This window comes from Pleurodeles waltl, chromosome 11 (genome assembly GCF_031143425.1).
Source record: "Pleurodeles waltl isolate 20211129_DDA chromosome 11, aPleWal1.hap1.20221129, whole genome shotgun sequence".
NCBI lineage: Eukaryota > Metazoa > Chordata > Amphibia > Caudata > Salamandridae > Pleurodeles > Pleurodeles waltl.
Window position 1 is genome coordinate 417,589,981 of NC_090450.1, and position 22,095 is coordinate 417,612,075.

The window sequence follows — 22,095 nt, forward strand, 5'->3', positions numbered from 1 at the left end:
CACTGAGACATATGTCTTCGCATCTCAGACTTCCCCTCCGCTCTTGGCAGCTAAGGGTACATATTTAATCTGCCATGATAGAGCCTTTACATGGTTGCCCCCTGACTTTTCGGGCACATGCTTCGTTTCGTTCCTGTTGCCCCCTACCTACACAGCAGCAGCAGATTACCACAAGACAAGGATAGTTAGAGGCGTCTTCAGTGAAGAAGACACTGCAGGACAAGAATTTGGGGACTTCGTAAAGGGTTTTTCTGCCGTTCTGGGGACAAATAAGTAACAGCAGGAGCATAAGGCAATTGATAAGAGTGGTTGAATCCACCGTGGCTGAAACCGCTGGTGCCCTTGGTAACTTGACTGCTGAGCTCCAGTCGGATCGTCTTATGACCCTTCAGAACAGGGTCGCATTAGATGTCATACTTGCAGACCGGGGTGGAGTATGTACATTGATCCAATCGAGTTGCTGTGTTTTTGTCCCAGATAACGCTCCAACAGTATACCAGGCCATCTCCAAACTGCATAGAATTTCCGAATCTATTCATTTAGATAGAGGAGATTGGTCATTAATGGGATGGTTCTGGGAACTGATATCAGCATGGGGATGGAAGATTCTGATGGTCATTGGGATGATCTTGGCCATTCTTTTCCTGTTCTGTCTATGCGTGCAGTGTGCTCCTGCGATATGTGGCCTCTGTGTTACATCATGCATAAGGAAACCTGCACCAAGAGACGTGCTAAATACTAGGATGATGTTACAGCAACATCTCAACGACTTTAGAAACATAGACCTGGACTCAGATTAGCATGAGAATAGGTTTATTGCCTATGTAAGGGCAAAAGAAGGGTTTGTGGTTCTAAAAATTCTGGACCCATGTAATTTACTTTGCCACAGCAGTACAATTTTAGTATCAAAAGACCGATAATGACTAGTACACTAAGCATGAGCATTTTCGCTCAATTCCAGCAGCGTTTTCACCTCGAAATCGCCATTTTCGTCCTGCACTCGTGGCTCCCATTTTATACACGGCAGCCATTTTTAAAAGTTGCCCTCACATAGGCTTATAATACAGTCAGATTTGATTCCAAGGACACGTACACCTTGATTGACTTTTCTCTGACCTGGGCAAGCTGGAACCATTGCCTCAGGCCAAACCTGTTTGGTCAGTCCCTCTCCCAGTGGCCGAATCAGATAGCATCAAGGCACACCATGCCATAAAACCCTTATTATCGCTCACACACCCTGCCTAATCTTGCTCACACCTGCACCTTCTCTTTTCTTCTTCTTACTTTATGAGGGGGAGGTGCCCGTTTTTATTGGGGGCCCACACTTATCTGATGTAAAATACTAGGCCTTGCCGGGTAATTTATTATGGGTTGGATGACATGAAATATGAGGTTTCATCATGACACTGTTTTTTCCTTTGTAGTGAAAACATGTGAATGACCAACCAAAATGTCAAGAATGTTTGTCTGAAGCTTAAAAAACTGTATATAAGGAAACCTGACTTTGCATTGGAGAACAGTCTCCTGAGAACATACAAACCGTGCTGTTGTACTTCTAGGACGCTTGTTACTTGGCTGCAGCCAATAAATTTGATCTTTGACTTCACCTAGAAGACTCTGAGTTTCTGTGGTCTAAATCAGGAAAGTACCCGAGGTCTTTGGGTGTAGCCTTGCACCGCTGGGTTACCGGATCAGTACTGGTTCTGAAAAACCCAGTACCTCACTCCTCTTCCAGTGTGACACACAGGTAACACCTGTGGGCTTGCAAGATGTGGGTATGAAAACAAGTGTCCTGCAGGTCCAACCCTACCAGGAGCAGTCAAAACCTGGGTGAGCATCTTGAAGTTTCCAGCTGCAGAAAGGCATTGAGAGGGTGAAAATCGTGTAAATAGTGAATCTCTCCAGCCTTCTCTGTCACCAGAAAGTAGGGGGAGTAACAGCCAGTTCCCACATCTGATGCTGCCACACACTCTAAGACTCCTTGTCGTAAGAAGGGTTTGCACTTCCTGCTGTAAGACAGTATAATACGGTTCTCCGTCAGCCATCATGAAGTTAGCAGAAGGTGCAATGGAGTAGAAATAAATGAGAAGGCATAACCCCAAGCAACAGTTTGCAGGACCAATTGGTCAAAAGTGATTGCTTCCCATCCTGGAAGAAAAATGACGCCTCCTGGATCCAACAGTATGTCAGGAAGGACACAGTAAAGTGGTTCTGCAGCTGCAGATGCTCTGGGGCTCAAGTTTGGGCTGCACACTGCCCCTGTGGTCTGTGGGTACTGCCTCGTTCATGTAAAAGCTGTAGGGTCTGATGGGCTGGCTGCATGGGTGGGTGCTGGCAGTAAAGAAAGCCCACACAATAGCCTGGGAGGGGGCAACACTGACATTTTGGAGCAGACAACCCGAAGAAGTCCAATGTGACCCTGCTTTATAGAAAGCTTGAGGGCTGAATCTGCCTTCTCACTGAAGAGCATCGAAGGGCAAGTCCATGAGGAAAGATTGGACATTCTAGGAGAAGCCTGTAGATCTCATCCAGTCTTGTCTTCTGGAGTGACACACTGGTGCTAATTGCCCAACTAAGGCAATCTGTAGTACTTAACCCAGTGGGAATTGTGCAGCATCCCAGCCAACAGACATGGCTTGTAGAAGGGTAGGGTGCAAATGCTTTTGTAGAGCAGGCAGTAAATAAGTGGAGTCCCAAAGGGCATAAGTATATCGACCCAAGAGGCAGCTGGTTTTGATAGACCTTAATATCGGGTTCGTGGAGTAGAACTTGTGTTTCGCAAGGGTTTCTACTTACTTGGCCTCTCTAGCTGATAGGATGGTAGGAAAACTGTTTGGGATGACCCTGCTAGAAGATGCTTACAACACTAAGCTTTCTGTTGTCAGGTGCTGCATTAGGAAAGCTAGGTAACACTGACAGAGTGGTTGCTCCTCGCCATCTGCCTATTTACTGGTGGCCCGAAAGATGGCTGTGCCCATGTCCCAAGACAGATGCCCAGGAGGGCCTTACTGAAAGTCATTAGAGGCTCAGTAGTAGCCTGTCTGAGGTGGAGGACTTCAATGAGCACATTGGTTTTCAACTCCCTAGTAGGCGATTCGAGGTCCAGAATTTCAGCCATCCTTAGCATCACTGTGAAGTAGGCATTTTCCTCCCTAGCTGGCCCAGGTGGAGAAGTATCCAGTCCACAGGCATCCTTGCAGGTCATCATACCAGTGTGTGGTTGAGAAACTCAAGCCACTCATCATAGCTATTATTATCGTAATCTGTGCCAAAGGATTGTGGGTGATCTTGGCTCTTCCTTGAGGAAAGGACAAAGCATCAGGGTCCGATGGGTTGCGGACAGGCTGTGGCCCAGTGGTATCAATGTGAGTCATTTTGAAGTCAGAGAGCACTATTGATTGTGCTTCTTTGTTCAGTGTCAACAACATCTATGCTTAACAGGGGCCGGCATGGGTTGTCAAATTAAGACCGATGTCAGAACCAAAGCTAGAGTCAGGCCAAAAATGGGTCCAGAGGTCCAGTAGGCACTAAAGGCAAACCCGCCAGCAAAGTCCCAGTTGGAGGTCCTTACAGTTCATGGGGACCAAAAGGAATTCCAGAAGGAGCCGGAAGCATTTTGAACAGCTCTGCCTCATGGTCCTGGATGTCCTTCGGATTCATCAATGCAGACTTGCTACAGCCCTTAGTGTTGTGACTCAACCCCAAGCACCAAAGTCAAATTTGGGGGGGATGTGTTCGACATTTGCTTACAACAGTCCATACAAGGCTTGAACTCTATGGTTTTAGGGGATGATATTTTCCCTTACACACTGGCATTTAGTACATCAATTTTTTTGGAAAAGTATTCTCATCAAGAGACGAGGGGTAGGTCTGAATACGAGTCTGGTAGCACTAAATAATGGAACTGATGTCAGTGCCCATAGTTGGAACCTATATGCGGTTCAGTACGTCACTTCTGAAGAGGAATGACACTGGCTGAGAGCGCACAATGTCACCTTCTGACTCGAAGGGTCAAAGATTTGTCATATCCAGTCTGATGCTTGGGGAATATTCAAGGGTGAGGAGGAATCTGCAGTTAGAAGTATCACTCAGAGGAAGTGATATGGCAGATATCCTCTGGTTAGAAAATCAGGTTCAATTTCTTGCAAAGCCTAGTATACAACACACAGAGATGAACTTTACATATTGCTCCACTGGCAGCTGACAAAGATGCACTGGCACAGAAATTATATGATTTTGCAAATGACTGTTGTGGATTAACTGTCTACCACAATCTGCATGGGTTGTAGGTTAAAGACTAAGGGTTCAGCCAGGCCAATGTAATATCAACCACAGTAAACAAGCCACGAAAGGACATGACAACAGAACGTGAGGCCTATAATAGGTCTCTAGAAGAAATGGTAAAAATTGACACAAGAATCTCAGCCGATAATAAACGAAATAAACCAAAGCATTTACTTTCCAGGCCAAGAAAATCAATCAATAAGTGTTTGTAAAGCGCAACTACTCACCCACAAGGGTCTCAAGGCGCAGGAGTAAAGGGGGTGTGTGGGGGAGTGTACCATCCACCGGTGAGGTGGTTCTTAAAAAAGCCATGTCTTCAGCTCCTTTGTGAAGTTGAGGAGGGGGGTGATTTGTCTGATGTGGAGTGGGAGGTTTTCGTACAACCGATAACGCCCAAAGCATTTACTTCACAGATCAGGGAAAGGTTTTCATACAACATATAAGGAAGGTGGAATTGTTCTTATCACAAAGTTGTCTTGAGGGGAAGTTAAGTCTGCAGGTGAGACATCTGGACTTACCCCATTCAATTTCAGGAAATGTACACCTAACAGAAAAGTTACTTACCTTTGGTAACCTCTTATCTGGTAGAGACTATATAAGGCTGCTGATTCCTAACCTTTCAACTCTGCCCAGGCGTCAGACTGGATCTGGAAGATTTTTGGTGAGTAGTACCCCTGTGCACCAGTGGGTGGTGTCAATCGTCTCGGAGTCCTTTTTTGACATCGTCCACATCAGAAATGATGTTGCAGTTCCTATATAGGCGCCACCCAGGCGCTCCAAAGTCAGTCTGTTTTCGCAACTTTCCACGCCAGAAGCGTGTAGCCATGAAGAACAGTGACCACTGGTGTGTCAAAACTAAGGACCTGAATGGGAAGTCCCTGCCCAAAGAAATCAGGGAGAATGCGTTGCTCTGTAAGGAATCTGCAGCTAGATATAGCCTCTACCAGATAAGGGGTTACTGAAGGTAAGTAACTTGTCAATCTGATAAAAACGTCTAGCTGCAAATTCCGTACTTTTGAATAGATACCAAGCAATATCATCCCAGGAGGTGAGTCTGCAAACTAATTTCAATTGGGAAAGCCCTACAGGACTGAACGGGCAAAATGCCCATCCTTGTGGTCCTAACTGTCCTGACAGTAGTGTTTGGTAAATGTGTGCAGAGAAGGCCATGTTGTTGCCTGGCAGATGTCCAAGACCGGAACTCCGTATGTCAACGCAGTGGTGGCAGCTGTAACTCTGGTGGAATGATCTTGCAAGCCTTAAGGGGTTGTTTTTTGGCCAAAGCGTAGCAGATCTTGATGCAGAGCATGACACAATGAAAGAAGGTTCACTTATGCACCACCGACCTTTCTTCGCACCCACATACCTCCTGAAAAGTTGGTCATCCACCCAGAACTCTTTTGTATGATCAAGGTCGAACGCGAACACTCTTTCTAGTTCCAGGCAGTGGAGTCTCTCCTCTTACTTCGAAAGATATAGGGGTGCGTAAAAAGTAGGCAGGGTAATGGACTGGCCTACATGGAAAGGAGTGACCACTTTTGGCAGAAAAGAGTCCCTAGTGTGAAGCACCACTTTGTCAGGTTAGAGAGTTAGGGTGGCTTAGATGATAATGCCTGCAGCTCACTCACTCTGGGGACAGATGTAACTGCCTCAAGGATGGCTGTTCTCTATGTGAGAAGTCTGAGGGGACAGTTGTGAAGAGGCTCAAAAGCAGCACACAAGGACGGTTGATAAGACCAAGGCAAAAAGGCAGAAATAGAGAAATAGCAGATAAACAGCCCTTAAGAGTGTCCAAAGCAGACTCCTGATGGGCAAGGGAAAGCATAAACAGTAGAACCTCAGAAAGAGGAGCAGCAAAGGGATCAATAGGCTTTTCTGTACACCATGCCACAAATTTATTTCAACTAAAGGCATACACTGTTTTGATGGAGGGATGCCTGGCTGCCAAGATGACGTTACAGACTTCGAGATGAAGGTCAAAAGCTGTCAAATGTCTCTGCTCAATCTCCACGCAAAACGACAGAGTGGACAGGTTCTGGTGAAGAACCATCCCCTGCTGCTGCAGCAGAAGATGCAGTGGGCAGTCTGATCGGAAGATCTGTAGGAGGATGGGTCAGTATATATTGTACACCTACAGGTGAGGCACCGTGCGCTGAGTCCAGGCAATCCTTAGTGATAGTGTTAGTGGTTCCAGATAACCAAAGCTCTCAAAGGGTAGCTGTGAAGAGCAGCTTAGCCGTATCAGAGAGGGTGTAAAGAAGTTCCAAATACCACAATAGTCAGTCAGTGATGGTCACAGAAGAAAGAACCACACCAGTGTTAGAAAAATAATGTATTATTTATTATAACACATGAACTCAACTAACTTTGGTGTATCTCCTTACCGGAGATATATCCGCACAAATATATACTTAGAAACAGGTAATAAAGGCATAAAACAACATGGGCCCCTATGTGGGGGCCAAACCATATACTAAAATAAATGGGATGTGAAAGTCACTACTAACCAAGACTACCACCCAAGGACCCTCAGGACTTCTCAGGTGCCGTGTGCAGGGATGTTACCCCGGGTCAGTGTCCATAGGATAACATGGGGAAGTCGTAGTTAGAGTTTTCATGTTTCAGGATCCTGAGAAAATCTGTTGGGGCAAGGAAGGTATAAGAATACTCTCACCCATGGCTACCCTGAGAAGTGGAGTACCTAAACCAGATAGCCCAGGTGCATAGGGGTGAAGTTATGCCTGAACCTCCTGTTGAAGTCAATGGGGACCTCTGTTGTCCAGCTGCTGTTGTGACCCGTGACAAGGTCGATGGAACCCAGGCGTGGATTCCAGACAAAGATGACCTAAGGAAAGAGGGAACAGAGTCCAGACCACCCGGGGATGAACAGGGGTTGCAAGAGGGTATTGTCCACTCTTCTTGAAGATGCTTTCCTGAAGGACGGTTGTTGTAGAAGTGCAGCTGTGGTGTCCAGGTGATGCAGGAAGATCCTGGAGTCGTCCACAAGCTGTCCCACACTGATCATTGGATTACAGGGGGGGGTAAGTGGTCAGCAGAACCACCAACAAGCCTTGGCAAATGCAAGAAAACATTGCACAAATTGTTGAAGAATTCGGGGACCAGCAAGGTCCAAGAGACTCAACCTTTGTAGGTAAGTCAGGGCCAGCCCTCAGCAAGCAGAAGAGCCAGCAGGAATTGTAGGAGGTTCCGGTGACCCACTGGCAACAGTCACTAGGAGTCGCAGACTGCCTCAGCAACACAACAAGGATGGATGCCCATGTCGCAGGAGTTGCAGGGAAGACGTTGCTCTTGGAGCTGTGTGATGCTGGAGCTAGAAGGCCTTTGGACTGAAGAGCCAACAAGCCTTGGCAATGACAAACAGATGTGGTGCACAGGGGATCCGGCAAAGCAGCTCCAACAAGGGACCACAGACTTCTCAGATCTCTGGAGTGCCACAGAACCACCACCAGCCTTGAAGAGTCCTTGGGACAGCAGGGTCCACAAACCGGCTGTCGACATTGAGGTGCCTGCGGATACAAGGGAATGACTCCTTCACTCCAAGGGAGATTCCTTCTTGCCGTCCTAGGAGCAGGGAGAGTCCTTGAGATTCCGGATGATGCACGGCCACAGAGGTTGTAGAGTCCTTGCAATGCATTGGGACAGATATGCAGAAGGTGCCCTCCTACTAGTTGCAGTCTTGTCTTAATTTCCGGCGAAGTCCAGCAGCGTTTCCAGTGTCCAGGTTGCAGAAGTGTCCTGCAGATAAATCCTGCTCTTGCAGACGAAACCAGGATCCCACCTTCAGGGGACCCCTTAAGTAACCCAGTAAGGGAATAAGACAGCTTCTGCAGCGACACACCTATTGGGGGAGTCAGGGACGCTACTCTGGTGGACCGACCAGTCAGATGCTCCTAGGGGCCTGTACACATCTACCTTCTGAGATGACACAATCAAGTAGCCACCTGGCAGAGCTCTGGGCATCTCCATAGGGGAGGAGCTGGACAGGGGGGTGGTCACTCTCCTGTCCTTTGTGTGGTTTTGCGCCAGAGTGGCAGCCGGGTGCTCCTGCACTGGAGCAAACTGGTTTATGCAAGGAGGGCACTAAATGTGCCCTTCAAAGCAGTCTGGTGGCGCTCAGGAGCACCCCCACCCTAAGGAAAAAGTAGTAACACCTCTCCTCTACAGGAAATTCTTTGTTCTGCCTCCCCCTGCACAAGTTAAGCTCAGCAGCAGGCAGAACAGTGTCAGAGGTCGGCCGCAGCACAGGCTTGCAAGCAGACCCTACAGGGCTGCGCAGGCAGATATGGGGGGATCCTCTAAGGAGCTCCCACACTACATGGTATCATGCAACTAACACTAAAATCAGTGTAGTTGCAGGATTTCAAAATGTTTGATACCAAACATGACTAGGTTCGGTGAAATCATTATGTAGTTGGACAACTTGTGATGACCAGTGTCCACTACATACCTTAAGGTGGCTTCCCCGTACTTACAAAGCTCAGAAAATTGAGTCTTGGGTGGCACCCTCACAGTGAGAACCATGTACCCTCTCCTGGGGCTAAAGGGCCTATCTTATGGGTGGCTTATAAGGTGAGAGTGCAGTGACCATGATATTAGGGGAACCTTGTATCTGAGGTGAAAGGTGCATGCACCATTTCACACAGGTTGCAATGGAAGGCCTGAGGTCACAGTTTGCATGGGTTCCCATGGATGGCATAATACATCCTGCAGCCCATGGCAGGTCCCTGGTGTACCAATGCCCTGGGTACGTAAGTACAATATACTAGGGACTTACAGAGGTACACCAGTATGCCAATTGTTTAAAAGTTGCTTTCCAACTAAATTTAGGGGTGAGAAAACAGACATTGGGGTCCAGGTTAGTAGGCTTCCAGTGTACCAGTCAAAACACACTGACACTGGCAAAAAGGGGGGGGTAACTGTGCCAGAAAGATCCTACTTTCCTACAGACGCCACATGGTTTAAAACCGATATTTGTCTTTGAGGAAATCCCTAAGGCACACTGAAAGTGAATTGTGTAAAAAGAGGTCAAAAAAAGTAAAAAAATAAATAAAAAAATAAAAAAGACAGGTAAAAAGTGACTGAGCTCTTCTGAATCTGAGCTGAGGGCAGAGGAATAAAAGAACTGATGTGACCTCTTTGTGGTGGCGCATTTATAGACACCGCACACATTCAATGAGGACAATGCCTACGAAACTGACACAGAGCTGATCAGCGCCTCCTACCGGCATGCAGAGGTACTGCTCAAGACTTTTCAGATCCAGTCTAATGCCTGGGGAGTATTCTAAAGTAAGGAATCTGTGGCTAGAAGTCGCTATCAGACGGCTTATGTCATCAACTCTGGTGCTCAGGCAACCCACCAGACTGTGTGTCACCAGAAAAATTAATTGGCTGACTTGCCACATTCAGAGATGCAAAGCCTCCTTGCATAGGCTCCATAACCACACCGCGCCCAGACGGCTGCAGTACCATATGGTGGTGGTGTTGTATGTGAGCACCAGTACCAGCTTCCCTTTGATGAAGGGGAGGAAGGCTTTCAACACCAAGCGGATGCCTCTCAGCTCCAGATGGCTGATATGGATTCCAGCCACCGTCAGAGACCAGAGGACCCTGACCTCCACCTCTCCCAGAGGGCCTCCCCAATCCAGAAGAGATGCATTGGTCACTGGTATGAGCTCAGTGTGGGGTAAGGAGACAGGCCTGCCACTGACCCAACTGCTGTCTGGCATCCACCACTGAAGATTGTTGCAGTTTCTTTTAAAATCTGGAACAAATCCCCAGAGATCCCTCAGGTGCTGTGCCCAGTGGGACTTCAGGTCCTACTGCAGAGCCCGCATTTTCCACTTGGCATTATCAACTGGCAGAAAGCAGAAGACCATCAGTCCCAGCAGCCTCAGAGTAGGCCTGGGCACAGTTCTGTTATGTGGAACTCTGCAAAGTGCCGAAAAAACTCTGCAGTGCTATGCGGAGTTCCGCAATTGGAGGAGTTTGGTTAAGGTGCGCTGCTTGCACTGATTTTCAGTGCTGGAGTGTCTCCCATGCTGTGAAATCAGTGTCAATATCATCACGCAGAGCGCCAGAGGGAGCTAATTTCTTTTTGCCGCTAAAATAGATTTTCTACTACAGCTTCAGCTTCCTCGACGCAAGTGCCAGCTTTCTCATCACGAGTGGTCTTGGCCTACCGCTCGCGTTCAGAAATCTTGCTCGCCAACTAAGCGAATTCTCTCACTTGCCAATCTAATGTTGGTGACCTCGAGCAAGAGAAAAAACTCTGGTCACTTTGTGGGGTTTTTCACAACTACGCCCTGAGTGAGAAGTGGGGAAAATTCTGAAATCTCCACCGGCGGAGCAGAATTCTTCGTCCACCCCTACCTCACAGTTGACATCACTGAAATCCAGGAGAGAGGCTGGAAAATCTGGGTCATAGTCTGAATGTCCTGAACTCTCTTTTCTGGGGGAAAACACAGAACACAACCATGTCCAGAATGGCTTTGATGAAAAGGAGCATCTATAAAGGAATCAAGTGTGACTATGTCACGCTGATCATGAACACTAAAGATGATGGGTGGTTCGCCAGTCTGGAGGTGGTTGACAGCTGCCTAGTGCAGTTATCAGCCAGTCATCGAGGTAGGGGAAGAATGGTATGCCTGACATCTGAAGGTGTGCTGGGACCACTGACATCACTTTTGTGAACACCTGTAGGGCGCTGGTAAGACCAATGGGAAGCACAGCAAACTAAAAATGCTCCTTTTCCACGACAAACAGCAGGTAGCGCTGATGGGCTGGCAGGACGATGAAGGAAGCTGGACGTCTTTGCAGATGTCCCCTCACTTTTTGCCTCCTTAAGAACTAGTAGATGCTGGTTTTCGACTCTGACAGCACACTGAGGCCAGTGCTTTTTCGTTTAATACAAGGTATGTCTGATTGGCTTATAAGTGGCACAGGGCTTCAGCACCCTTGCAAGTCCATAGTAAATGGTACCCCTGGTACCTAAGGCATGGGTATTTAAGAGGGTCCCTGAGGGCTGCAGCATATCTTATGCCACCCTAAGGGACCCACACACAAATTGCACACAGCCTGCCATCGCGGACTGCATGTCAGGGTGTAAGCCCTGAGTGAAAACATAACTTGGCACACTCATTGTGTGCTATGCCGAAGCCACTGCATGTATTAAATTTAAGTCACCTCTGTATTATATGTAAGTCACCCCTACAGCAGACCTTAAGAGCCCTGAGGCAGAGTGTACAATAATACATGTGAGGGCATGTCTGCATGAGCAGATGTGCTCCTGTTATGTCTAGTTCTACTGCTAGCTATTACAAGTGAACAAGGAAGTCATCTTAAAGTGTACACTGTACACTGGTCACTACGAGTTCCCAAGCTACATAATGCTTTCACTTAAACCTATGGTGTTTGGTATCAAACACCTCGTACTAATAAACCCACATTGATTATAGTGTTGGATTTATTAATACATACACGCAGAGGGTACCTTAGAGGTACCCCCTGAAACCTACTAGTCTAATGAGCTGGTTGACTCATACCAATCAGCCTGCCACCTCAGATGAGTTTCTGAATGCCCTTCGAGGTGACAGGCCGTGCTCTCAGAGGTCAGAAACAATGCCTACTGTGGCAGGAGGTGTTGCAGGAAGGCTAGTAAATCTGCATACCAAGGCCAGCGACCTCAAAGTCCCTGCCTCCTTTGATATGCAACCACAGCTTCCCTCAGACCTGGGAGAGGCAACTTCCTGCCTTGAGGCTCATTTGACACCAGGACAGGTGGGAAATTAGATAGTCAGGAGGCGTGTTACACTGTCAGGCTAGTCACACTCCTAGGGTGGGCTACCTGAAGTCAACATGAAAAAGAGAATTCCACGATCTTCTGTATGGTGGAATTAGGAACTCTGGGAAGGAAGTGGTCATCTAAGAGGTGAAGTCACCCCAGGAGTTTGTAGCCCATATGCTAATTCCCTACACTGCCTAAAACACCCCTAAATTGAGAATTTAGGTGGCCCACTGACACTAGGAAAACAAATCAAGTCAAGATTCAACTACTGGGAACCGAGGAAAAAAGAAGAAGGACCAAAGGGAGTGAAAACTGAAGACCTCCACAGAAGATTGGCGCAAAACCCTACCAGGCTGCTTGCACTTCAAACTTCGCTGTGACCGACTTCACAAAGAGCTGGACATCCTCCCCAAAACCCTTGACAGACTGTCCAGTGCCTCAACAGCTGGAAATGATCTCCGCTAGAGCAGAGAAGCTGCTCCCCTATGTAGGAAGTTGGCTCCGTATATACTGTCTCAAAGTGAGAGATAGTGTGCACAGAGGCCAAGGGTTCCCCTTAGAGGTTGATAGTGGCAAAATTAGATAATACCAATGCTCTATTTTGTGGTAGTGTGGTCAAGCAATAGGCTTATCAGAGGGTAGTGTTAAGCACTTGTTATACACACACAGGCAGTAAATGAGAACACACACTCAAAGACTTAAATCCAGGTCAATAGGTTTGTACACAGAAACATATTATTTTCTTAATTTATTTTAGAACCACAAGATTCAGAATTTAGGTAATTACATACATTGTAAGGTACTTCACAAAGGTAAGTATGGAACTATGAATTAAAACAGTAGTATACACAGTTTGGGTAAAAATGGCAAATAGCTATTTTAAAAGTGGACACTGCAAAAATCAACAGCTCCTTCGGGAGGTAAGTAATAGTTTCTCAGGTAAATAAAGCACTTACAAGTTCAGCCTCCTGGGTTCAAGGCAACCCCAAAGCCACCGCACCAGCAACACAGGGCCGGTCAGGGGCAGAGGTCAAAGGATGGCCCAAGTAACATAGGTGCCTATGGAGAACAGGGGTGCTCCGGTTCCAGTCTGCTAACGGTAAGTACCTGTGTCCTCAAGGAGCAGACCAGGGTTTTTTTGCAAAGCACTGGGAGGGTGGGAGGGAAAGAACACACACAGGCACACAAAACACACCCTCAGCAGCACAGGAGCGGCCGGGTGCACTGTGCAAAGTAGGTGTCGGGTTTGTCAATGAAAACAATGGAAGGACCCGGGGATAACTCTGGCGATGCAGGCAGGGCACAGGGGGGCTTCTCGGGCCAGCCACCGACTGGGCTAGGATGACGGCCGCCTGCTGGTCACTCCTGCACTGGTAGGTGGTTCCTCTCGGTCCTGTGGGCTGTGGGTGCAGTGCTTGGTCCAGGCGTCGGGTTCCTTTGTTACGAGGCAGTCGCGGTCAGGGGGAGCCTCTGGATCCTCTCTGTATGCGTCACTGTGGAGGTGCAGGGAGATCGACACAGGGTGTCCACGTCGTTGGAGTCGCCTGGGGGTCCTCTCTGCAGTGTTGGGTCTCCTGAACTCGAGCCGTGGGTGTCGGGTGCAGAGTGTGAAGACTCACACTTCTGGAGTGAGGCAAGAGTCTCTTTAAAGTTGGTTTCTTGTTACTGTTTTTTTTAACAGAGTCACTGGTCTCTGGAGGTTCTTGGTCCTTTAGGTGCAGGGCAGTCCTCTGAGTTCGCAGAGATTACTGGTCCTGCTGGATGTGACACTGTGCAGGTTCTTTGAGTCTGGCCGGTAGGGCTGGGGCCAAGTCACTTGTTGTCTCCGTCGTCTCTGCTGGGCTTTCAGGTCAGCAGTCCTTCTTTCTTCAGGTTGCAGTAATCTGATTTCTTGGGTTCAATGTTGCCCATAAATACCCAATTTAGGGGGGTGTTTAGGTCTGGGGGGCAGTAGCCAATGGCTACTGTCTTGGAGGGTGGCTACACCCTCTTTGTGCCTCCTTCCTCAGGGAAAGGGGGGACATCCCTAATCCTATTGGAGGAATCCTCCAAAACAAGATGGAGGATTTCTAAAGGCAGGGTTCACCTCAGCTCAAGGCACCTTGGGGGCTGTCCTGACTGGTGAGTGACTCCTTGTTTTTCTCATTATCTCCTCCGGACTTGCCGCCAAAAGTGGGGGCTGTTTCCGGAGGGGTGGGCATCTCCACTAGCTGGAGTGCCCTGGGGCGCAGTAACACCAGGCTTGAGCCTTTGAGGCTAACCACAGGTGTTACAGTTCCTGCAGGGGGAGGTGAGAAGCACCTCCACCCAGTGCAGGCTTTGTTCCTGGCCACAGAGTGACAAAGGCACTTATCCCATGTGGCCAGAAACCCGTCTGGATGTGGCAGCCTGGCAGGAACTGGTTAGCCTAACACTAGCATTTGGACTGGTATACAGGGGGCATCTCCAAGATGCCCTCTGTGTGTATTTTTCAATAAATCCCACACTGGCATAAGTGTGGATTTATTGTGCTGAGACGTTTGATACCAAACTTCACATAATTCAGTGTAGCCATTATGGAACTGTGGAGTTCGTGTCTGACAAACTCCCAGACCATATACTCTTCATGGCTACCCTGCACTTACAATGTCTAAGATTTGGCTTAGACACTGTAGGGGCATCGTGCTCATGCAACTATGCCCTCACCTGTGGTATAGTGTACCCTGCCTTAGGGCTGTAAGGCCTGCTAGAGGGGTGACTTATCTATGCCAGAGGCAGTGGGTTGTGGGCATGGCACTCTGAGGGGAATGCCATGTCGACTTAGTCATTTTCTCCCCACCAGCACACACAAGCTGTAAGGCAGTGTGCATGTGCTGAGTGATGGGCACCCAGGGTGACATAATACATGCTGCAGCCCTTAAAGACCTTCCCTGGTCACAGGGCCCTTGGTACCAGGGGTACCACTTACAAGGGGCTTATCTGTGTGCCAGGGCTGTGCCAATTGTGGAGACAAAGTTACAGTTTAGGGAAAGAACACTGGTGCTGGGGCCTGGGTAGCAGGGTCCCAGCACACTTTCAATCATAACTAGCATCAACAAAAGGCAAAATGTTAGGGAGTAACCATGCCATGAGAGGCATTTTCCTACCCCCCCCCCCCATGAAAGAGGAGGAGACTAACCTTTCCAAAGAGAGTCTTCATTGTCTAATCTGAAAACCTGGAAAGGCGATCTGCATTGGCACGGGCAGGCCTAGGTCTGTGTTGCACTACAAAGTCCATTCCCTGTAGGGATATGGACCACCTCAACAGTTTAGGGTTCTCTCCTTTCATTTGCATAAGCCATCCGAGAGGTCTGTGGTCAGTTTGAACTGTGAAGTGACCAAACAGATATGGTCTCAAATTCTTCAGGAACCAAACCACAGCAAAGGCCTCCCTCTCAATGGCACTCTAACGCTGCTCCCTGGGAATAACCTTGTGCTAATAAAAGCAACAGGCTGGTCAAGGCTATCATCATTGGTTTGGGATAGAACCGCTTCTATCCCATGCTCAGGGGCATCAGTTTGCACAATGAACTGCTTTGAATAATCTTGAGCTTCCAAAACTGGTGCTGAGCACATAGCCTCTTCAGGGTGTTGAAGGCCTTTTGACAGTACAAGGTCCAGTTAGCTTTTCTGGGCATTTTCTTGGAGTTAAGTTCTGTGAGGGGTGTCACTATGGATCCATATCCCTTCACAAACCTCCTGTAGTAGCCGGTCAAGCCAAGGAATGCCCTGACTTGAGTCTGGGTTTTTGGAGCTTCCCAGTCCAGAATAGTCTGGATCTTGGGTTGGAGTGGCTGAACTTGGCCTCCACCTGGAAGGTGTCCCAAGTAACCCACAGTACCCTGCCCTATCTGACATTTAGATGCCTGCTGCTTGCAGGGCCTGCAAAACCTTCTTGAGGTGGACCAGGTGATCCTGCCAGTTGGATTTGAAGACAGGAATATCATCTAGATATGCTGCACTAAAGGACTCCAAGCCAGCAAGGACTTGTTTCACCAGTCTTTGGAAGGTGGCAGGGGCATTCTTTAAGCCAAAGGGCATAACAGTAAACTGATAACGCCATCAGGTGTAGAGAATGCCCTCTTTTCTTTTGCTCCAGGTGCCATTCTGATTTGCCAGTACCCTGCTGTCAAAAAGGTACTTAAGAATTTGGCTGCACCTAATTTGTCAATCAGTTCATCTGCCCTTGGTATGGGGTGAGCATCTGTCTTGGTGACAGAGTTGTGCCCCTGTATAGTCCACACAAAACCTCATCTCTGTCTTTCCATCCTTGGTGTGAGGTCTGGGGACCAAGACCAGTGGGCTAGCCCAGGGACTGTCAGAGAGCTCTATCACTCCCAATTCCAGCATCTTGTGGACTTCCACTTTGATGCTTTCCTTGCCTTGGACAGACTCTCTGAATATTTTATTCTTGAGAGGTAAACTGTCTCCTGTGTCCACATCATGGGTACACAGGTGTCTGACCAGGGGTCAAAGAAAAGAGCTCAGCAAACTGCTGGAGGACTTTCCTGCAGCCAGCTTGCTGTTGTCCAGAGAGGGTGTCTGAATAGACAACTCCATCTCCTGAGCCATCTTTAGGGTCAGTGGAGAGGAGGTCAGGGAGAGGTTCACTCTCGGCTTCCTGATCCTCATCAGCATGTTTACATCTGTCCGGTCATGGCAGAGCTTAAGTTGGTTAACATCGATCACCCTCTTGGGGGTCCTGCTAGTGCCTAGGTCTACTAAGTAAGTGACCTGGCTCTTTTTCTCTAGCACTGGGTAATGGCCCTGGGAGCGACAGGCTTCAGAACCCAGACTTTCTGCCCTGGCTGAAACTACTCAACCACAGCAGCCCTTTGGTCATACCACAACTTCTGGAGTTGTTGGCTGGCCTCAAGGGTTTTGCTTGCCTTTTCCATGCACTCTGCCATCGTTGAGCAGAGGCTTAGTACATAGTTCACTACATCTTGCTTACCCTCATGGAGAGGTCTCTACCAGCCTTCTTTCACAAGTACCAGTGGTCCCCTTACAGGATGGCCAAACAGAAGCTCAAAGGGGGAAACTCTACTCCCTTCTGTAGCACCTCTCTGTAGGTGAAAAACAGGCATGGCAAGAGTACATCCCATCTCCTTTTGAGTTTTGCAGGGAGCCCCATGATCATGCCCTTCAATGTCTTGTTAAACCTTTCTACAAGACCATTGGTTTGTGGATGGTATGGTGTGGTGAACTCGTAAGTCACCCCCAGTTGGTACCTCTGTCAGAAACCATCTCCTTAGGAAATCCCACTCTGGTAAAAATACCTATGAGTGTTTTAGCTACTGCAGGGGCAGTAATTGACCTAAGGGGAATTGCCTCAGGGTACCTGGTAGCATGATCCACTACTACCAGAATATATTGGTTCCCTGATGCTGTGGGAGGTTCAAGTGGACACACTATGTCCACTCCCACTCTCTCAAAGGAGACCCCCACCACTAGAAGTGGAATGAGGGGGGCCTTTGGGTGACACAGGAGGTGCAAAACTCCTTAAACTTCTGGGACATATCGGGCCAGTAGAAATGGTTGCCTAATCTCTCCCAAGTCTTGATTTGTCCCAAATGCCCAGCAAGGGGAATGTCATGGGCTGTGGTCAGAATGAACTCCCTAAACTCGCGTGGCACTACCACTCTCCTAGTGGCACCGGGTTTGGGATCTCTTGCCTCAGTGTAAAGGAGTCCATCTTCCCAATAGACCCTGTGAGTTCCACTGACATTACCCTTTTTCTGCTCAGCTGCTTGCTGTCTGAGGCCTTCAAGGGTGGGACAACTCTTTTGTCCCTTACACAGCTTTTCCTTTGAGGGTCCCCCTGGGCCCGAGAGCTCTACATGATAAGGTTCCAGCTCCATGGACTCAGTTTCCTCAGGGGATAGAGCATCTTCCTGAGAAGAGTGGTCCTGTTTCTTCTGCTGTGAAGAAGCTGGTCCTCCAGTCTTCTTTCCTTTCCTCTTGGAAGGTTGGGCCATTATTCCAGACTCCAACACTTCTTTTTCACCCTGTGCTCTGCATTGTGCTCTAGTCTTGCAGACACCGGCTCAGGGGTGCCCAGTATTGCTGAATGGGTCTTGAGCTCCACCTCAACCCATGTTGAAGACTCCTGATCATTCCCTAGAAGACATTCTACTAGAATTTCAGAGGAGACTACCACCTGTTTCAGGCCAGTGACTACGCCCCATTCTAAAGTTACCATTGCCACAGGATGGACTTTAGTTTGGTTGTCAGCATTTGTGACTAGATATGTCTGTCTAACCAGGTACTGTCCTGGGGAAACCAGTTTGTCTGTCACCATGGTGACACTGGCACCTGTACCCCTCAGGGCTTCTACTGTATTCCCATTTACCAAGAGCTGCTGCCTGTATTTTTGCATGTTAGGTGGCCAGGTAGCAAGTGTGGCTAAATCCGGGGGGGGTGGAGCTAGCCTGCTGGCAAGATGGCCGTCACCGCGTGAGGCTCTGCCGGACTTAGGGCTATTATTTTAAAATTTTCCTGATGGAGCGGCGTTAGAAGTGCTCCCCCGGGCCGGAAGACTTGCGGCCTGGGACAGTGCTTCTCCTGGTCTGAGAATCCGGCGACCTGCCGTCTTGTGGGCCGGTGACGCGGAGGGGAGCCCAGCCAGCGCCTGGCCTGCAGGAGGGAGGTGCGCTTGGCTCGGGCGGGGCACCGCTTGCTGCTGCGGGGGCCAAGGAGAGGGACCCCTGCGCTCCTGCTGGGGCGAGGTGAGAGGGGGCGCTGTGGGGGAGCCTTCGGCGGTCTCGTCGGGCCACGGCCCCCTGTGACGCTGTGGGCCCGGGCCGGGGGTCTGGGCCTCTTGGTGCGCGGCTGCCTGGCTGCGTGACCTGCGGGGGTGAGGCCTGCACTGCGCCTTGGAGGTGGTGGGTCCGGCGCCGGCGCCAGGCCGGCTTGGAGGTGACCGGCAGGGGCCCTCTGGGCGGTGGTGCCATTGAGGTGCGGGGCCCCCGTGAATTGGTGGCCAGGGGGCCCTCTTGTGCGGCTGGGGGCCTAACCCTGGCCTTGTGGATGGGTGGATTCGCCCTGGGCCTCCCGGCGGTGGGCCCCTGCTGGGGGAGCCAGAAGTTATTTGTCGCCAGCCGGGTCGGGCCGGGGGGAACCTTTTGTGCCTGTAGGAGACAGTAGGCCTTTTTGGACCGCTGCTGTCAATTATTGTTTTGTTGGAGGAGAGCGAGGACATTTTTGGCACTGGCAGAGGGCTGAGGGAGACCTCTGCTTGCATCTCGCGCCTCTAGGGAGACGATTGCCAGTCCTGCTGCTGTCGAGCACTTACCTCTGGGAGAGTGCGGTTGCATGCTGGTGCGCTTCGACCAGTGGCTGGAAGTGCTTTTGAGGGTCGCCGTTTGGTTCTTCTACTCTCTGAGGGGCCTGCTTGCCTTTTGGCGCCTGGTGGTGCTTCTATGGCTGAGATTATCACGAAAGATGCTATGGGTAAGGCGGAGCAGCGGCAGGCCAAGCTTTCCTTCGATGGCGGCAAACGGAAGGGGAGCACCCCTGCGCCGCAGTCTGGAGAGGTGGAGATGGACGATGGGCCCTCTGAAGTCTCCGTTAAGTCCATGTTTATGGATCTCAAGAGTAGCTTGGCCGGTATAGACGCCAAGCTGGACCATTTGACGGAGCAGATGGACCGCATCAGGGCCAGGGTGGATGAGGATGATGCTCGCTTTGAGCAGCTCGAGTCGCGCACCTCGGAGATGGAGGATCAGCAGCATGGGGGGAGAGAGCGCTTGCTGCAGATGGAGCGGGTGCTCTAGGTCATAAGGAATGAAAATGAAGATTTGGAGGCGCGGTCCCGGCGCAACAATGTTAGGTTGATTGGTCTTCCAGAGTCCACGGACATGGGCAGGATGGAAGACTTCGTGGAGAAAATGCTCGCTGACCTGCTTACGGGTGAGCCTTCTCGAATGGTGGTGGTGGAAAGGGCTCATAGGTCTCTGGGCCCTAGGCCTCCTCCTGGGACACCGCCGCAACCTGTTATCTTTCGCCTCTTGAATTATCGTGACCGCGATGCAGTGCTGCGACTGGCTCGTGACCGTCGGGCGGTGATATACAGAAACACTGAGCTGCAATTTTTTCCAGACTATACTCCGAGTGTGCAGGCGGTGCGCAGGGCGTTCCTGCCGATCAAATGCTCTCTGAGTCTGACTGCAGCTTGTTTTTCGCTTATCTACCTGGCGAAGCTTCGGATACAGCATGGCAGCACATTACATTTCTTTACGGATCCGAAGTTTGTGGCCAAATTTGTCAAGACGCTTCCGCTGCACTCCTCGGCTGAGCAATCGGGAACTCCTGGCTCAGAGCGGGCGCACATCAGTGACACTGACAGACTGTCTTTGAAGTTGCGTTGTTGTTTGGCCCTGAATCCTGTTGGGCGTTAGTGTTGTGGTGCCTTTGATTTCCTATTTCAGCGCTGCTGTGTCAGTATACCTGCTTCTCTAGCCCTTGGTCCTTTGTAGCCTGTCTGCTTTGCGGATGGGCTGGATGGCTAGGCTTACGACCCCTGGTTGAGTCCCTTTCGTCTGCTGTGGATTTCAGATCTCCTCTGTTGGGGGATGGGGGGGGGGGATAACCGATGTGAACCGTTTGGGGGGTCTGTGTCGGTAGGGGTGAGTCTGTGCTCTGGTTTGTTGTTTCTGTGATGTTTGGAATTCTTATTACTGTCCCTTTGTGACGAATGGGACTGGTAGGTGGCGGCAGGTGGCTCTGTGGCGGGACAAATGGAAGTGCTGTTGCGGTGAGGCTGGGGGCGATGACGGCAGTTAGTTGCCTTACCTGGAATGTGCGTGGCTTGAATGATCAGCGTAAGGTGCGACTCATATCTGCTTATATTCAGCACCATCACAGAGATGTGTGCCTGCTTCAGGAGACTCATTTGGAAGCGCACACGCTGAAACGCCTGAGGGCGGGGTGGATTGAAGAGTGTCATGGAGTGGTGTTTTCGAGGTATGCTAGAGGGGTGGCGATCTTGTTGCGCAAGGGGCTGCAATGGCGCACGCATCGTGTGATAGTGGATCCGAATGGGCGCTACGTGCTGTTGGGTGGAACATTGCTGGACAGGCCCTATGGGCTGGTGTCAGTTTACGGCCCTAATGTTGATGACCCTGGATTCTTTTGTGAGGTGTGGCGCCTGGTTGAATCATTGGGGAGTAGGGCTGTGATTTGGGTGGGAGACTTCAATGTGGTTTTGGATCCGGAAAGGGACTGGGAGAGTACGACTAGGCCTCAACATTCTGCTGCTGCTGCTTTAAAGACTGTAATGAGCGATGGCGCCTTGGTTGACCTATGGAGAGCTAAGCATGGAGATCAGAGGGAGGGCACATGCGTCAACTATGTTCATAATAGCTGGTCTCGCTTAGACCAATGGCTGGGAACTAGGGATGTGGAGATGTGGACGCAATCAGTGGAGCATCTGGCCCGGACCCTCTCGGACCACTCCCCGGTTAAACTGCAGCGGTTGATACCTGGGACCCCAGGGGCCACGTTTGCGTGGCGTTTGCCGCAGGGAGCTCTTTGGGATGTGGTGTTTCGCAAGGAGATCCGGGAGGCCATCTTGCATTTCTTTGCTGAGAACCGCGGGTCGTGGGTTTGGCCGGAATGCTCTGGGAGGCCTTCAAGGTGGTTATTCGAGGGGTGTGCCTTTCTAAGCAGCACGGTGTGCTTCGCGCTTTGCGTCAAGTGTTAGCTGAGCTGGAGTCTCAAATAGTGGAGCTGGAGGCGAAATTGGTGGCGGACTGGGCTGGTGAGACGGTGGCAGCTCTGCGAGAAGTGGTCTCCCGATATGAAGAGGCCTCCCAGCGGGGGGGTCTGTTTCCTGGGGACATATGCCAGGGCCCGGCGTTATGGGGAGGGAGACAGGGAAGGCCCAACACTGGCGAACATGCGAGGCAAACCTTGGGCAAATGGGTACGTCACTGAAATAGACGGGCAGGGGGGCGAGCGGGTGGCTGGAACGGCAGGTGTTATGAAGG

General features: G+C 50.0%; 1 protein-coding gene across 4 annotated transcripts in view; it reads right to left on the bottom strand.

Annotated features, from left to right (window-relative positions):
- DGKD (diacylglycerol kinase delta) overlaps positions 1–22,095 on the bottom strand; it is a 1,336,482-nt gene that overhangs the window by 35,191 nt on the left and 1,279,196 nt on the right. The gene's annotated exons all lie outside the window — the stretch shown is intronic.